At 38.7% G+C, this 17052-nt stretch overlaps 1 long non-coding RNA gene across 2 annotated transcripts in view; it reads left to right on the forward strand.

Moving 5' to 3' along the window:
• Positions 1 to 2185: 2185 nt before the first annotated feature.
• Positions 2186 to 17052, forward strand: part of LOC107203291 — a 55403-nt gene continuing 40536 nt past the window's right edge. The window contains exons 1-4 of one of the 2 annotated variants that reach the window (XR_004497143.1): positions 2186 to 2253; positions 3331 to 3537; positions 8246 to 8355; positions 14359 to 14541. This is a non-coding gene — a long non-coding RNA (uncharacterized LOC107203291). The remainder of the gene's footprint in view (positions 2254 to 3330; positions 3538 to 8245; positions 8356 to 14358; positions 14542 to 17052) is intronic. The other variant, XR_004497144.1, reaches the window with a different exon arrangement.

Below are 17052 nucleotides of genomic sequence, written 5' to 3' on the forward strand. Positions count from 1 at the left end.
CCAGAGTTTGCTGATATTTTAAGACGAGATGATCAGATTTTAATTCTTCCCTATCCAAAACTTCAGTACAAGGCAAATGTACTGAAATAAATGCATTTGAAGACGCTGAGGAGGTCACATTTGTTATTCACAAAAGTTCCTGAGCCTTAGCTGAGGTCCCTGCAGCAGTGATGCTGGGATGCCCATCCCGAGCTGTACATCCTCCGTGGAAAAACCTGGGATGGAAATGCACTGTGTGTGTTTTTCAAGGGTTCTCTGTTTTCTCACAAAGTGAGTCACTTATGGCTTCCCCTCTGGATTATATATCCTTAAAAGCAGCCATTTATTTATAAATTGATAAAAGTCCAAGGCTTCTATTTCATAGATAAATAGTGTGTTATTTGGTAGTAGGTGATTATTTGTATTAACACATAAAATAGCATTCTTAAAAGGACCAGTATTTTCTGACTGAAAAACTTTCCCATTATATTCACTTTGAAGAAAGAACTACACAAAGACTGGATTTATTACTCAACAGATGCTTATCACATTGCTTAATGCTTTATTTCATGGTCCATATTCATCATCCTTTTTGATTCTTAAATCTACCCCCAATTCTTTTTGAACATCTGGTGTTCTTTCTCTTCTGTGTTTGTAAGAGAATAATTTGTTTGGGCGAAGTGTTTCTTCTTGTAATGCTCTTAATCCCCATGGGTGCTTGGATCATAGGCAGGAGAGCAGGACTTCTGAGATTAAATGGAGAGAGGTTTGCAAGATTGTTTCATTTTCTGATAAATATAAATTTGTTCCTTCAATGACTTCATCTGTTGGCAGCCTTTGACATAAATCTGCTGATGCTGAGAACTGTCCTTGCTCAGAAAATTGTTCTGTGAACTGTTGAGCTGTATGTAGATTTCAAGGTAAATTAAAAAAAACAACCCAACCAGCCAAACATAGATTTGTCTTTAGAGTAGGCATTAAACTGAGAAATATAGTTTACTGCAAATTTAAAAACAGTTCAACATATTCTTGTATTAGGTGTTTGCCACGTGCCAAAGCATATTGATTTGATTTTTGGTAAGCACATGGGAGTGTGGGCATAATGTCATCTGAAGAGCTCCTGCAGCAGCTCTGAAAATACAGCTTCCATTCTTGACATCTCAGTAGAAGGCTTTAAAATCCTTTCTTCCTTTTTAAGTTGTAGGTATTTTCTAATCCTTTCGAATTATGTTAATTTAATTAATTTTTTTTTTTACTGTCATATTTGACAAAGAAATCGGAAGTCTGGGAAGGGTGAAGTCTTTTTACAACTTTTCATTTTGCTGGTGCCTTGTCATCCTGAAACACATAGAGACTTACATGTATTTTCCCAAGAGATTGCCATTTCTCAGACAAGTGCTGAAATAGTAGTTGACATCTTTAATAAGAAAATGGAGCCAGGGAACAGAATGAGTAAATTAAAACAGCCATTAATTTGATTCTAGATTTGATCTTTAAAAAAAAAGTCTAGACATGAACTAGTATTGAAAGAACTGCCATGATTATAGAATTAATCCTTGCTTGGGATCAGATATTTGAGATAACTTATGATTAGCCAGCACAAGTTCCACAGCTGAACGTTGACATAAATAATTGGAACTTGAGAAGTGAATCAAATAGCTGAATGGGAGATAGACTGTTTATGAAACAATTTCAGGCTACAGTTGTTCTGTCCTCTGCAGAGAATGGGTAATCTTTTTTTACATATAAAGTACAATTTGACTTTAAAGTATTTTTAATTTTTTCCAAGTCAGTATTTTTATTTGCTTCTGAAGTGGGTTAACTTTAATAATTGCTTATTGATTGCTCATAAGCAGTGGCTCATATGCAGTGTTCATATCCTTTGATTGTTTGTGTTTTCTGCCTTGTTAGATCACTATGGATTTATTCCAAATCTTCCCTGCTCTTGAGCTACCTGAAAAAATTTGGGTCATCTGTAAATTTTGTCTGTGTATTCATATAAAATACCTGAAAGAAATCATGCCAACAGCATTTATTCAGGTTGTTTGACTTTCAAGTTTTCACTTGTTAAACATCAGGGTTAAGTGGATTTAAAGTATCCATGTCAGCTTCTTCTGTGTGACATAGGCCATTTTCCCAAGAAATGATGGACTAAAATGGGAAAATATATTAGCAATTTGTAAATATTTCTGTATTCTTTCTGTGCTTCTCAGTTGATCTGTGCCTAAAACAGGAAGGATGATGCATCTTTTCCTCACAATTGTAATAAAAAAGGTGAGTGTTTGGAGAAGGTGAGTGTGGCGGACTTTGTGCTTTTTCTCAATATTTTTACTGGAAAATCTAGTCCTTGTGGATGCAGAGAACAGTTGGGAAGGGCTGGAACTGGTTCAGAGAGACAGAAGTAACATTGTCCTCCCCAATATGATTTCTGGAGGTCCAATTTTTGACCCTGGGTAAATGGAATTGCCAAAATGTGGAAGTGTCATCGAGGGATTTGATTTCCTTCCTTTCCTTTTGTCTCTTAACCCTGCTGTGGTGAGAAATAAGGGAAGCCTTTTTTGTGTGATTGGACTCTAAAAGTGTGCAAAACAGGGAATAAGGCTGAGACATGAGTAATGTGTGGAATGAGTGATGTCTACACGATGACTTCAGTGACAGCTGGACACAGCCATCCCCTAATTTCTGTGCTTCAGAGTTTTGTACACTATCACAAGAGTTTCCAGCAAAATTCTGGAAGCAGTCAGGGTTTTGGAACCGCGGCTACTGGATGCTATAACTCACTGCATTTAGCATTTAACTGGCACAAGCTGAGTAAGTGTCTAACAATGTTTCTGAATAAAAAATGGAACCATAACTCGGCACATTTCCAAAAGATCACTGAGGGGCAGCATTTCTATCACTGAGCAACTTCATTTAATTAGAGTTTTTAATTCTGTTGAAGATTACTTTGCATTTTTAACCTCTGATGTCCTTGCTCTGATCTGATCCTTTTGTTCAGAAGTTATCACCAAACAGTACATTTTACTAATAACAGTACAAACAACAGCTAACATTCTTTTTCCTTGAGATTTGCTCAGCCACTGTCTGTCCAGTTCTTGTAGGTTTCTCAGGTCAGTTTGGAGGAATGCAGGGAGCCTGGCTTTGATCTCTTCTGCATTTTTATTGTTTGTGAGTAGGTCTGTGAAGAGAAAAAGTAGGGAATGTGGGGTTTTTGCAGCAGGAATTAATTTCAGTTTACTTGTAAAATAAGGATTTGAGTAAGATGTTGGTTTCAAAGCCAAGTGCTGTGTTGACAGAGTTATGGGATTTTTCACATGAAGTTTTCTTCTTCCTTTTGGTCTCTCATTAAAGCTGTTCCCACTCCAAGGGCTGCTTCCTTGCCTCCTTACACCTGTGTGAGCACACCAGCTGCAAGACATGATCTAGTAATGACCCAGTGTCTGCCTGACCCTGCTGCTGCAGCTGGCTTTTACTGAAGCTGCCTTTTCAGGGCACTGTTCTTTGTGCAGAAGTGGAGCAAAAGAAGAAATCTGGAGGTCCCTGACAGTACCAGCACAGGTATAATTTTAAATTGATACTGGGACTCTTTTCACCGGAGTGGCCTTCGGGCACAGACGGTTTTGGTTTTGCTAAACTGTGTCGTATGCCACTGGATGCAAATGCTTAAAACTCATATAGTTCTGAGAATATTAGTTTTACTCAGAACATTAGACTCTGCTTGTTCCTCCTTTTCTCCGTTCTTTTTGGTAAAAATTTGTAGCCAAATTGGGGTATGTCATTCCATACAGAATAGTGAGAAATGTCACGTAGTTTAAACCAAAGCATTTCCTTGAGGTAAAGGTACCTAAATTTAACCAAAATATGTGGGTGAGGGATCTGCTAGGATGCTTTGTATCAGATCCAACTTGGCCCTGCTCTAAAACAGTAATCGTAAAGGTGAAGAACAAGGCTCATTAGGCATCGGGAAATGAAATCTAACAGATTGAGGCTAAAAATTTTTAATGTTTACAAAAACATTGAAATTTATAAAATGTTCGTTCAGATGGCACAGCACAAATATTGTTTAGAAGCCATAATAAATTTTCTCTCCAATGAGTTTCAAATAGTCAAGTCCTATATAATATATTTATCCTTCCGTGTAAAACTGCATCCCAAAGTGTCAACCTGGTGAGACAGTTGTGAAACTTAGCTTTTTATTTCTGTTTATTATGTGATACATTATAGTAGAGTCTCATGGAATAGTTATAAACTAATTCCTAATACTGCTTGCCTGAATTATTCATTTGCTGTGTTGCTGCCATGATTTTGGGGCAAAGGTGATAATGCTTAGCTATATTTCTAGCAGTTCTTAAAAATAATTGGATTAGAAATCATGCGCTGAGAACCTACTTATTATTCTCAACGGTTCAAGACTTATGTAAGTGTTTTAATCAAGCAGTAAATGATGTATATCTCAGACTACTTTCTTCCCTGGGTTTTGAATTGCAATTTTGTAAGCACTCGAGCACAAGCCTTTTCATTTGGCACAACAAATTTTGGTAGCATTTTGCCTTTCTCATTGCTCCCGGTAGGAAATAAACCCTAGCCGTTAACGTCAGAGGCAAGGCACACTGTGCTGTCTAAAGGAATACACAGAATTAGCGCATCACTGAGCTAATGCCACCAGAATTAATCCAATACACCTGCAGAATGCCTTGTTCAAATCACCTCTAATTGATTGCTGTTGGTGTTTGTCTGGCTGGCTAATGGGAGTTCCAGTTTTTAGCGAGGCAAACAGCCCCGGTGTGTGTTTTCATTGGAGCTGCCGTGCCCGCATCGTGCCGCACCTGCCCGCTCCCCAAATGCTTGTTAGAGCTGTCATATACTTTTATGAGGACGGGAGCAATGTTCTGGCAAGCCAACTTGACTCAAATTGTGCTGGGACGTAAAACATGAAGAGCCACTTGTGATTGCAAAGGCAGTAAGTCTAATTTGATTAGGGCTCCGGTGACGCGGCGTATTATGGACGCCGTTTGTCATTCCTCACCAGAGCTCCTGGAAGGATCGTGTGGAGAGGAGCCGCAATCGGAGCCCGTGAACACGGCCGGCTCCTTCCTTGCTCAGGGGAGGAGCAGGGAAATGCCAGGAGATCATGATCAGTATTGGCTTGAAAAGAAAAAAGAACAGGAAAGGCATCAACCAGGAATTAATTCCTGCCTTCTGAAATGAGGGAAAAGTTTTCAGTGGGAGAGTGAATTTTCTCCTTAAGAATTATGTTGCTGCCTGTCAGCTACTAAAAACTCCTCCATTTCAAACCTCCAAACTCTGTTCTTAAACAAGGGGGGCCTTACTTTCAGAAAATGTTCTTAAAAAAGCTTCTGTGAGTTGCCAAGCAACTGGGCTTGGACAAAAAGGCCAGAGCCTCAGTTCGTGTATTTCTGGGTGTACATTTGAATATATCTCCCCTCATTCTTCACAGCTGTGGGTCAGGGTAGTGTCTGTCAGGCAGATTTGGTGTTGTGTACAGAGAATTGAGCTGATTAAATGATTCTACAGAGATGGCAAACATTAAATCTTCTGTCAGTGTCAGTACAATAACAAAAATATCTCCTTGTGGCAAATTGCAAGGGTTTTAAATTTTCCATCTCAAGCATCCCACTGGAATACGTGTTTGAGATTTTGTTTTCTGCCTTTTAGTTTTTAAGTGTCTTAGTGTATAAACATTGCTGAAAGGCTTCATTAGCAGGCTGTGAATAGTGGGAGAAGGAACAGGATGGAAAAGGGCCCCTTATCCTCTTGCTATGGTTTCTTATTTCTGGAAATAGTCTCTCTCTTTTGACACCAAAGTATCTTTGGGATCACTACTGAAATAGCTGGAATTTTTTGCTACTGGACTTCCATGAAAAGATGACAGTTTGAGAGAAATTTAGGATTTTCATAATTATATAAAACAATTTAAACTGTTACAAAAATATATAATGTATTAATATACTTGTGTTCTTCATTTATGGTAAAAATGGACAATGCTATTTAGATTCTTGTATTTTGGAACAAAAATAAGTATTTATAGTTGGGTGGATTTCTCCTAGAAGCAATATATGTCATGGGATACTCCTCAGTGCTGATGGATTAGAGCTGCTTTGAGAAATAAGGGTACATGAATAGAAAGATGTTTATGCTTGGGAAAACACATGGTGTTTGAGATATCAGCAGCTTGGTGTTGCCTCCCTGAGAGCTCTGCTCGATCTCTTCTGTTGGCAGTCGTTCTGTCCTGCTTCCATGAGCTCCCTTGCAAGGATCATGCTTAAAAGTTACGGGAACAAGCTGAGTTAGGTGAAGGAAAAGCAGAAACCTGTATCATCAATATAATGTAGATGTTGAGTTCACCTTCCAGTGACTACTGGTAGAGAAACAGCCTTAATTCTTCAAAAACCAAGTGAAGTCTATTCTTATGGTTTTGGGGTTTTTTTTGATAAATAAATTATACTGGATATTTTCAGCGGACTATTACAGCTTTTGAAGCCTTGTGACGTGCATTTTAATTATCACTTACCATCCAGTGCGTTGAATGTTTTTAAGCTTGTTCAATGCATTAAAGCAGCAACTGTGTTAATAAATTCTTGTCACTGATTGATATTAAATGACATGTAGCAAACAGTCCATCTGTCTCTCTTCTGTCATCCCATGCCTTCTTTCATGTTTCCATTACAGTCTGTAACAAATAGTCTGATCATTTTGAGTGACATTTGGGATCTTTATTGGACAAGACATTTCAAGTGCATCTGTCTTCTGACTGGTTTATAGCTGACAGCTCTAACAACAGCTATTACCTTCCAAAAGGCTGCATTCAGAGTGTTCTCCATATTCCCCTTCCTGATTTTCTCTCTGTTTTTCAGAGTGCCTGTTGCTGACATTTCTTGATTGTGTATTTTTTAAATCCAGACACTTCTCTTCTGTGACAATGATGATGATTTTATCACTGCTATGCTGAGTCCAGCTGTAGCTGCCTCTCGCTCCAAGGTTAATCCTGGTCTCTTTAGTCTAATCCTGGTTCTGTCCTCCCTCAGCCTTATCACTTCTGCCCCCTCCTATCTCTGTGGGTGTAGCTTTATTCAGTGCTCGGATTCTACAACTTGTGTATTGCACAAAGTCCCTGGAAGCCCAGAGCAGAACATCTAAAACCACCAACTCAGCAACAGTGCTGGATATGTCTAATCCACGAGCCATTACTGAGAGCCACACCATGCTCTAGTTGCTCTTATCTCAACTTGCCGTGAAATTTCTGTGGAATTGTTGTCAAATCTGATGGCTAAACTACAAAGTCGGCAGGAGGTTTTCCTCTTATCCATTCAGTTCATGTTATGCAAGAAGCTGAAGACAGAACCTCTCCTTCCCTCAGTTAGCTGCTCGCCATCCCACTGTTGGATTTAATTCTGCTAATTTTACTCATCCATTTTTTGGGTGGCCACAACAGTTGCCCTTGTCTAATCTCCTCATTCCCTACTGCTGGGAGGTGACAACTTGCGAGGAGTCACACTGCTGAGATAAGCCTGATGCAGAAAATTATTTAAATTGGCAATAATCCTTTCTTGTGTGCAAACCAAGCCTTAATGCTGCTGCTGAGGATGTGCTGGATTAATTCCCTCTGTCTGCATGAGCAGAGGCAGCGGCCTGTGCACAGCAAAGCCAGGGAAACGCCTCCAGCTGCGCCGCCTCAAACCAGAGCTCTGTGCCGTGTAAACCATGACATCCCGAGCTAAGAGATAATGGATACACTGACAGGGGATCTCTTGAAATCCCAGCAATGCTACCATAAATACAGCAGCACCTGAATATCTTCCTGGAGCATCCAGACCTCCTTTCTTTCTTAACTTTATTTTCAAAGTTTCTTTGAGTATAATTGAGCTGGCTTTAAACCATAAGCAAATTTTGCACTTAAGCTGAGCAGTAACCATTAAAAACACAGTCAAGCCATTGTCATAGGCAAATCAAACTTAAAATTAATTTTTAGTTATGTGGAAGTAAAAATAGAGTCCTTACCTGTTTCCCTTGTTCACATCAGCCAATTTAGTCCACAAGTGCAGGACGGTTATTGCTGGTGACTAAACTCTAGTGTGATTTATTGTGTTCTGAGGTTGTACTTCTCTACTTTAAATATTAATATTTCATTATTACAACACTTCATTTCCAACTCTTGTGGAGAATGCAGCATCATACATATTTAATTTTTCAGGCAGACACATTCCCCATACACAGGAGTTTTTAATGGCATATTCCCTTGTTCCAGAGGGAACCCTGGGCTGGAGGATTGGGTGGCTCAAGGGGCCGAGCAGAGCTTTCCACTGGACCCCAGCTCTGCTGGAAGCCATCACTGCCTCAGCTTGGTAGAGCCACCAGGTCAGTGTGAGTAAACATTATATTTTCTGGTTCTCAGTTGTGTCACACACACACTTAGGTGGGTGTAAAGTGACTTGCAGTGGCACCATGGCATTTTGTAGCCGTTGTTGCTCTAAAAGGTGAACCATCTTCGATCAGAACAACTTATTTCCTTAAAAAAATGCAGCCATGGGCCGCTGAGATTTCTTAGAGTGGCTCACCACTTTATGGAATAAACACGTCAGCAGAATTGTCAGGTGCCTATTGCATTGTATAAGAGCCTTTGAATACCTTAAGTGTTTGCAGGGACCTCTGTGGGATTGTGAAAGCATTAAAAGAAAAATCAGGCCAAAATGTCTGTGGCCCACCTCGAGCTGGATGACAGAGAGTGCTGTGAGTTTTCAGCTTTAATTGCAATGTGTCCCTTTCCCCTCTCCCTCAAAACACAAGTCACGTGGTAAGAAGTCAAAATACAAATATCTAATGAAATAAAATATAAAATAGGTCTGAGTCAAGTTACCTTTTAAATCCAAGGAGCTCTAGTTGAAGGTCACATCATTTACTCAGTTTTAGCCATAAATCTCCAGATCAATAACAGAGGTTGAAGCCGATAAGGAATATTTAACCTTTGGCAAATGCCTCTATCTCTTTTGTATAGACCTTAAAAACACAAAATTCCATCTCTGTGTGTGCCTACAGTTTTTACCCAAGGAAGAAACAGAAATGATGTTTATGTTAGGCAAAATGTAAAAGATGCAATGAACATATGTGCCAAAATATTCTGTTACTCAAAATTGTCTCTTTATTTGTGTGTTCTTACAACTCACAGCTATGATTTATAAATATACAGAGGGTCTTTTAAAGAAAAAATTATGTGTTTGAATTATACAAAAGGAAAATAATCAGGATGGTTGACATTGGAGGATTAAGGGTAACATGACATTGGAGAATTAAGGGTAACATAACATTTCTTTTGCTGCTCTTCAGTGCTCCTCAGAAATGATTTATCTCTTTGGCTGCTAAATTCAAAACCTAAAGCCTTTTAATTCAGGATGACTCAGAATTGTTTTAGTTATTATTTTCTGTAACACTGAAGGAAAAGATAAGGCTTAGTACTTTTTTCCTAGTTTTCTTTGGCTTTTTGTTTCAATTAATTAAAACACAAACCTTCACTCAAATTATTTTGCAATTTAGCATGTTACTGGTTTTCATCTGACTGATGTGTTCTACCAAAAAATAGTTAAATAAATGAAGTGGCAAAATTCCCAAAGAGTTGCAGGAACCAAATGCTGTTGCCCTTGAGCTAAGAACTTCAGGCCACTGATGTGTCTTCAGTGGATATTAAAGTTGGGAAGAAGAAGTGAAAGTTGTCCAGTTTGATGCCTGAGAATACCACAGTTCTGAGGAGAAGCACTTCAGAGTCAGGTGAAAGAAAGATGGTAGGTGGAAATACAGCCTGAGAGTTGCAGCTCAGGTTTCTGATGGGTTTGGCCCATCACAGAGCAGAATGACGAGCAGCAGGCACAGCATTCCAGTTTTTACTTTTGCTTTGGAAAGTTTTTCAAAACAAAAGGTTGAGGAATTTGTGCTGAAGTAGCCAATAGTATTATAGTGAGAGATGTAAATAGGAACCACCAACCGGGAATAAAGTTGCAGAGCAGCTCCACTTGAGGTGGAGAAAATACTTGGATGAGTACATGAGAAAAATCAGCAAAAACCCAGAGGTGGCCGTGGGAGGAGGGGGCACGACCCCCATGAGGAGTTGCTGTTAATTTCTGCCTTTGGCCCAATATGTCTGGCTATGGCCCTGTCCCTGGAGAGTGTTCAGTACTGCAGAAAGAGACCTTTCAGGCATCACATCCTGAAATTTAAACCCAGTCAAGGGAAATTCAAACAAGAAAAGATTAGGACTGAGAATTCCAAAATTAAGTTTACAAAGTAAGCATGTTTATCGCTTCCAGGTGAAAAGAAAGCAAAGCAACATTAGAGCAGTCATAAACTCTTCTTTTTATTTGAATGGAAGTATGGAAAATTGCAAGCCAGACTTCTGTAGACTAACCCAAAAAGTGTGTTGCCTGTTCATGTGTGTCCCTCACCTTTTACATCTTTGAGAATCTGGACATTAGGAATTCAGTTTGGCATCTTTAGTGAGAGTATTTTCAGGCCAATAAAGCCTCACTGAGTTGAAGCTGAGAACACCTTCAGGTGAGGCATGAGCGAGAAAAGCACCTACTTAGGATCTCAGTGTCCCAAGGAGGAAAGCAATAAAGACTGTGGCTCTCATCTCTCATATCCAAGCAGGCAGGACTCACTCTGGGCACAGATGCCTGTTTAATAGCTTTGGAAGTGGCATTAACACAGGTGCAAAGTGGGCAGGAATGTGGCATTGCCGTCGCTGCTGAGCTGTGTAAAACGTGCTGTTACCTGTACCCACCACGGATGGTACCACATTTGTGTAGGCAGCAACAGGAGCCACCATTCCCTCACACATATCCCACTCATTTATAAAGTGGGAAGGAATTAACTGATTCAGTGGGAAAGCTAAAAATTAATTTTCTGCAAGCAGCTTATTAGGAACTTGGAAGAACAAAGGTCATGAATGCATTCCCTCATTTACCTCACTTTCACCCCTCAGCAGTGCAGGATCTTCAGAGTCTCTCGAGGTTCTACTGAACATCCTTGTGAGAGGCCCTGAGAGAGAGCTGATGAACTGAAAAAGAAACAGAAGTAGAGAAATTTCTGCTCCTTAGAACTGATTTGCTATCAGAAGAAACTCAGTTTAGGCAATTGTTTGGAAAAAAAAAAGCCCTCTCTTCTAAAAATCTGTTAGAAAATAAGCTAAACTGTCTTCCCCTATGATCACACAGGTATCTGAAGGGAAAAAGCCAGAGCACATCAAATGCAATTTGCAACATATCCTGGGTACAATACAGCTTGTTCTGCCATCCACTGCAATCAATAAAAACCTTTCACTGATGTTAATGGCTCAGGATTGAGGCCTCAGAGTGAACAGCTGTATCCTGATGATGCAGTTGTGCACTGTCTTTCCAAGCCTGGCAGATATTTGGAGGCAAAACAGGAAAAGGTACCAAATAACTCATTTGCAAAAGGTTAGAACAGCGGAAATCAATTTGGAAAGCTGTAGCTTTTTTTTTTTTAGATTGTTATTTGATCTTGGAAGATCAATTTGAAAATATGCATTTCTCAAGTCTAAAAACTATGTTTGTGATAACTGTGTTATGCCTTGAGTAATGCAGGACTTTGTGTAGGTGGATTAGAATCAATACTTAAAGGAATTTCAGGGACAGAAACCCATCTATTTGCCTTAAAAAATTATTGCAAAAAAATTTATATTGGATAAAAAGCACCCATTTTTTTATAACTAATGTTTAAACTTTTGACCCAAGTACTAGATAGAAACTCGTAACTCTCTCAAGCAAATAATAATAATTTAAAAAGTGGATAATTTCCTGTTTACTTAAAATTTCTAAAGTGGGATATGGACATGTTTGTGAAATATTCTTTCCCAGTATCTAGGACTTCAGCTTTTTCTGTAGTATCCTGAATTATACAACTGGAGCACTCTCAAAATTGACATATCAATTAAGTTACTGTAAGCGAAGATTTTTTCGGATATAGTTTTTTTACATGGAGTTTTGTGACTGCAAAGATAAGAATGACAATTTATTTTTAGCCTGCTGTAAGAAGAAGGAAAAAAAAAACCCAATATTTGGGCTTTTTTTTTTTTTTCCTTTAGGAAAAGAGGCAGGTGAGTGAGTTACTGACCAGCCAAGTGCTGAGCTGTTGTTAAAAGAATCCAAAATGCCAGAGCTTCAGCAGTGTCTGGTGAAGGACAAGGACCTGTGAATGAAGAAATACTCCCACAGCTTCTATTAAACATCTCTTTTCACTGCTAAGCACCTGTTTTATGTAAGCTCATGAAAAAATTCAGTCATGACTTAGCTGCAAGTCTGTTCTTTTTCATTCACTCGAGGCTCGCGGGAAGCAATCACTGAGGAAAGAAGCTATCAAAATATTTATGAAAAATGGAGCCTAGTGCTTGTCAGATGCCATTTCAGAGCCCTTGGAGGCACCAGCGAGAGCACACGCTGTGCAGGCTTCTTGAGCAAGGTGTTTATTCTGATCCCAAATGCCTTGGCTGATGGTGGAGCTCCCCAAATAAATCCAGCTCAGTGCATCTCTTGCTGGTTGCTCAGCATATCTTTTCCCTCGCTCTGAGCACAGATTGGAGAGATTTATAGGAGAACAATTTGCTTTCTGGCGATACAGCAACAGTAGCAACGTCAAAACTTGGTGGGAATTTAATATTTGAATGTCTAATTGCACTTCCTTTGATTTGTCACTCTGTCTAAATTCAGTTACTCCTCACAAAGGGACAGGAGCAGGGTAGTAGAACTTAAACTAATTGTGTTGTTTCCATGTTTGAATGTTCATCAGTAACTTTTGAAATCTTGCCTTCTTTTCACAACAGGAAAAGTAGTAAGCACTGAAATTAAACTTATGTAGTGGGTTGTGAAATAAAGCAGCCTAACACACTTCAATTGAATAATGGCTTGTGATGGAGCATATACTATTTTTCTTGAACGTGTTTCCATTTCTATATACTCAATTCAGAGTAACTTCCTTTACAGAAGTTGTCATTAATATTGATATTAAACTTAAAATCAGCGTCAAAAACTGTGTCAGTCAAAATCCTGAGATCCTTCATAAAAATTTTCCAGTATTCATGTCAGTTTCTGTTTTTTTAAAAGAAGATTTTAGCTAAACTTCAGTAAGCCTGTCACCAGCTGAAATACATACAGGGCTCTGAAGTGCAATTTTATGTATTGTCTTTTCTGTGTCTGTGAAGAATATTTGTACTGATCCCTTTTTTGGCAGTAATCACTTGCAAATGCTCACAGAATATTTTAGGTAGTTCTATGATTTCTTTTGTTGTATCAGTAGCTTTTTGCTTTAAGTGCCTGGTAATTTATATGCTGACATTTGTAAACTCTGCTAGACTGGTGACTTTCAAATACTTTTTGTGAACTACTGATTGTTGCCCCAGTTTTATCCATTGGAAAACAGTAATATTAATATTAATTATAAAACACAACCTAAACCAGAATGTTTTTAACCAAATTTAAAGCTCCTGGTGTAGAGCTACTAGAGTGGTTCTCCCTTGTGCTGTTATTGTAAAACACTGATGATATAAAAGCCTTAAAATTGACAATATAAAACTCTAAAACACTGATAAGGATTTAGGTACATATGTGTTTATACTCACACGTCTGTGCACACAGTTTGTTTTTGCTTTATGTTTAGTGAAATACCCAAATTGTACAATATAATTGGCAAAGGAAATGGTAAATACGGCCTATAGAAATTATCTTGTTCATAAATTTGGCTGGTATTGTAGAAATCTGTACAAGTAAAATATATTCACTATGATATTTTAATCTCTTCCCAGTGATATGCCCTCAGTACCTCAAGGAATGAGTATTTTTATTACTGATGATGTATTTCTTTCACTGATTAGTGGAGATTTGATGTTACCATAAGTATCAAAAAAAAAATCTTGATGCACTCTGTTATAAAACTCCATATTTCAGAAATGGAAAATATTGAAGATTTAGGATTAAAAAGTGAATAGACATTTTTTGTACAGCTAGATAAGAGCTGGAATGCTTTTAGTATTCTCTGCTGCACCTCAACATCTGCTTGCAAATCCTCAACATGTTTGAAAGGGTTCTTGGTCCGAACTTTTCATTGGAGCACTTTGTTGTTTCCTCCTTATGTTTATATCAATCCTTGGCAGTTTTTAAACTATTAATTGGCTTTCTACCATTCTTGTGTTTGGTGACTTCTTAGAATATTCTTATTCCTCTCTTGAGTCAATCTTTAGCAGAAAAATGCAAATGGACTTGCATGAAAGAGTATTTGGCAGGGAACTTGCAAATTAAATAGTAATATTGAAAATTTAGATGGAAATTCTTGATTTTACAATGCTCTCTTGATTTCTAGGATTTCCTGCCAAGATTCTACCAGAGCCAGGATTTTGCAGCTTGTGTTTTCCCTGTGGAACCAGGGAGGAGTTCCCAGGCATAGTCTGACTCTGTGCTGGAGCAGCATCACTGCTGGGAAGTCAGATTCCCCTGGAACTGGGATGGCACAATTGTTCCAGAAAAGGCCTGGTCTAAAGTTAAGGTAGGACCTGCTTCAGTGGTGTTTTCTATTGGCTCACAAGCAACTTGGGAGGTAGCAAAAAACTATGCAGAACACAGGAATATTTAGTGTGCAGAAAGAATTCCAGCAACTTTGGGGTAAATCAGTAAATGGAACTGTTTGCATGAGAGCACTTTGGCTCTTCTCAGTCACCAGGAAGGATCTTCTCTCCCTTGAAGGATCAGCTACTGTGGTAATTGCAGACCTTTCCATGCATAAAACCCACATGTCAGAATAACTGAACCCCTTGGACCTGTCCCAGAGCTTTAAAAGTCTCTGTATAACGTGGATGCTGAGATAACCCAAACTCAGAGGGAGGAGGAATGATCAAAGTAGAAGGCATTAGGGGCAGAGTAGATAGATGGAAAGGAGAAGAAACTCAGACAGAAAGCAGCAGCTCTGTGAGAAACTCACTGTGAAAGTACAGCTTGCTAGAGAGAGCTTTGGGGTCTTTTAGGGTTAATTTTCTGTGTTTTGAGAACACAGTACTCCTGAGATTCAGATGAGGAGCCCTGTAATTTTGACTTCTCATGTAGCATTTATTACACCATCTATAGTGTATCATTATACAAAATTTCCTCCTGACTGCAAGAAATCTTGTGTGCTAGGGAGCCATTACATGCATTATTTTAATTTAGAAATACTTTTACTTGCTTTTACTCAGTAGTAAATTCAGTAGCTATCTGAAGACACATTCAGTGTCTGGACACAACATTTTCTTGGCTACCTCACTAGGAGAAGCAAGGACTGCATGCCTAAAGAAGCACAGCACATGGAAGTGATCTGGAAGTCACAAAATATGCAGTCAGGCTTTCTTAGTGTAAAAACTTAGTTAAGCTTTAACCTCTCCAGAAAACTCATTCACAAGACTGGTGTGCATTAACAGCCCAATAGTAGTTCAGCTGTTACTTCTCTAATTTAGTCTGTTCCACAACTGGAGATCTGTGAATTGAGCAAAATTGAATGAATGCTGGTCAGAACATTTAGTAACACTTGATTTTTATGCAAATTTCTTTGTGTGGGCTACCACAGACCAAATAATTTAAAATATCAAAGTCCCTAACAGGTGACAGAGATGTGAAGAGTGTAAGCAGATGGATTTCTGAAGGCCTAATAATAAGTTTTGTTGTTTTTTCACCGGTTTGTTTTGGATCTTTAATCAAAAATCAGACTGCATGATGTGCTGCTGCTGCTGCAGTTCTTTTTTCCCCTCTGAAAAGTGGAGAATTATGTTGTTTGGTTGAGCTTGTTTTGTTGATGCCATCTATTTACTGTGCTGACAGTCCCAGAGGCAGCTGGACCAGGTTTTTTTTGTGACAGAGGATTCACATATAAATTTCTGTGACATTAAAATAGGGTTATTTATTATTTTTTAAAAATATAATGAGGTTTTAAAATAGGAGGATGTAAGCTCTCAGGTACCATTTGAGATACTGATATTGTCATTATATAATCTTGGTAGGCTCTAGACATAGAAAAAGCTGAAAATGGATCTAAGAGCAGCAACAAGAGGAAAAGCACAATGGTGCTTCCAAAAGTAATTGGTCAGGGGAGAATTATTGCAAACCCAGCTTCTTAATGGGAGGAAAGTGCACAGGAGGCAGAAATGACCTGGAGATGACAGTGCCTGTAAGAACAGGGTGAGCACTAACGATGCCACATTAGGGGTGGGCTCAGCAAACAGACAGTGCCCGTTTGTGGCACCACTGGGGCAGCTGAACATGCCCTGCTGGCAGCTGCCTAAATGGAAAGAGATTAGCACAGAATGCCCAGAAGAGGGGAAAAAAAACCCAGGGTATGGAATCAAATTGTTACAACAGTTATTTTTCCTTTTGGTGATGGTATTTTAAAACTTTCTGCTTGTAGAACACACTGAATTAAATATTTGGAAAAGAAAATACAATAAATTCAGTTTTAGAAGTTTAGACTATATTCAGAGAGAAAACAGGGATTTTCTTTTTCTTTTCAGATTTTTTTTTCCCACTCCAAATACTTTAATCAAAAATTTTATTTTTAACCCAAGATGAGTCTTTAAATACTCACATAAATATATGTGTGAGTGCATGTTATTTTTAAGTTGGTTTTTTTTTTTCTAACTGCTAAATTACTCATGTGTTGTAATCAACAGTGACTCAGGAAGAAAAGGAGACTGACTCATGGATCTAATTCAAGTAGCAGTGCTTGCCAACACTTCTGGGAAGGAATTTCTTTCATAAAGTCTCACTGCAAACTTACCATTTACCTACCCAGGTTCTGTGCTCAGTTTTCATAGGGGGTTTCAAAGATCCATCCCCACTGCCTGGTCTGAAATGATGAAGTGAACTGCAGACAAAACAATGGATTTAGAGTGATTCAGTCAGGTGTTGAGGCAGTCTCAGAGTCACCTGCAGAAGTTAGAAATCATTCTGACCCAAGGAGAGGCTGTGTCCCACACCTTAAACTAGAAGCTCTTCCAAAAGCAGCAGTGTCAAGCTCACTCTCGTGACAAATACT

Source organism: Parus major, chromosome 4 (genome assembly GCF_001522545.3).
Source record: "Parus major isolate Abel chromosome 4, Parus_major1.1, whole genome shotgun sequence".
NCBI classification, from domain to species: domain Eukaryota; kingdom Metazoa; phylum Chordata; class Aves; order Passeriformes; family Paridae; genus Parus; species Parus major.